We start from the raw sequence: 1,713 nt of genomic DNA, 5'->3' as shown, positions 1-1,713 counted from the left end.
GCTTGGAACAGTTTTTCGGTGTTGGAAAGGCACTTCCAGGAGTCAAGAAGATTCTCCGGCTGATATTCATTCCTAAGGTAAAGTTCCAACTTTATAAGCCTAACCCAAATTATAGATCATTGGAAAAAGAGTTTTAAAGTAAAAGCCATGTGGTTGAAAAATGCACTGCTGAAATTACATAGTTATGAAATCGTGGATCACTTCAAGCAAAAATGATTAGAGGAGCAGTAACTAACCACAAGGGGGCGTCATAAGGCTCCTCAGGTTCCAGCAGAAAGACAAACACGCACTTTAACAGTCTATGTTTTTAGTCATTAAAATTTTTCTCTCAGATGGCTGCAACTTTTCAAAATTCAAGTTTTGAAACCTAACTAAAAAGACTCCAGGACACACCTGCTCTCAAAATCTGTAATCTGTCCAAAGCCTCTGTTATTTGCTAGCAAAGATTCAAAAGCAGTTAGTTCTAATATACAGTAGAACAGATAAAAAAATACAGTCTAAGACAGCAGCAAATTTTAGTTTACCATGAATGGAAGACCTGGAAAGTTAATTTAAAAAATGAGACACATGATCAGAATAGCAAAAATAAGAGTATAGGAAGAATTCGTTTTTCTGTATCTGTACCACTAGAGACCACTGTTTTTCTTCCATAAATTTGTAGCCCACGGTCACCGGGCTGTAGGTCCTGGCCTGGGGACTGCCCACCCTGTCAGTCATGCTGAGAATATTGTTAGCCATGCCCCCTTCTGTGGGCACATCTGACACCACCCAAGGTGCATCTGCTGCAGTCATCTGTAGAGGACAAATAGGGCAATTTCTGCATCGATTGATCCATGTATCAATACATTTCTAGCCAAAACTATGAGCACAAGGGAGGTGAGGTCAGCCCGTCCACCCATGCAGGTACAACACCCCTCCTCATTGGTCAGTGACTTCACCCTTCCCATCTGAGGCCAGCCTGACAAGACCCGAGTCAGAGGCTGAGCCTTGACAGAGTCCGAGCCTTGTCAGAGGCTGAGTTTTCACCAGGTCCTTCAGCGCTGGACCTCTGAGCCAACACTGCTGTGGCTTGACTTGTGAGGTCTCTGTAAAGCTGAATGAACAGAGACAAACTCATGATCCATGATGCTTCTACAATGCCACTACTTTTGTCAGTCTTGGTACAGGCCACCTGTACCACCACTTTCCAAAAGGCAGACAAATCAGAACCAGGTTGCACCTCAGAGAGATTTGTTCCTGGCCAGCAGCCGATCACTCCATGTATCAATACATTTCTGTCCAAAGCTGTGAGCATAAGGCCAGAAATGAATTGATACAAAATGTATTGGTCCCCACTGCAGCAACACTGCCCCACCAGACGCCCAGGGGCACTGGTAGAAGCCCAGAAAACTCTTAAAAATTGAATGATGAGATTCTGGGGAGATAGCTCAGCGATCTAGGCACCTGCCTGGCAAGCTCTGGGACCTGGGTTCAAGCCCCAGTACCCCATGCCATAAGGCCATCAAAACTGGACACAGTGGTAAAACCTATAATCCCAGTGCTGGGGAAGCTGAGACAGGAGGATTACTCCAAGTCCAAGATGATTAGCAAAATCCTGTATCAAATACTTAAAAAAATTAAAAACTTGAACAATGAGTTTATTTCAGTTTTGCTCAAAGGCAGGTGTAGGAGACACTTCCTGGACCTCATCTCGGTCCAAGAAGCCAATATTTA

At 44.1% G+C, this 1,713-nt stretch overlaps 1 pseudogene; it reads right to left on the bottom strand.

Annotated features, from left to right (window-relative positions):
- The window catches only part of LOC101589557, a 38,010-nt pseudogene extending 36,716 nt beyond the window's left edge, over nucleotides 1-1,294 (bottom strand).
- Between the last annotated feature and the right edge of the window lie 419 nt (nucleotides 1,295-1,713).

This window comes from Octodon degus, unplaced genomic scaffold (assembly GCF_000260255.1).
Source record: "Octodon degus isolate 3935 unplaced genomic scaffold, OctDeg1.0 scaffold00064, whole genome shotgun sequence".
NCBI classification, from domain to species: Eukaryota; Metazoa; Chordata; class Mammalia; order Rodentia; family Octodontidae; genus Octodon; species Octodon degus.
This window is presented reverse-complemented; position numbering and strand designations above follow the sequence as displayed.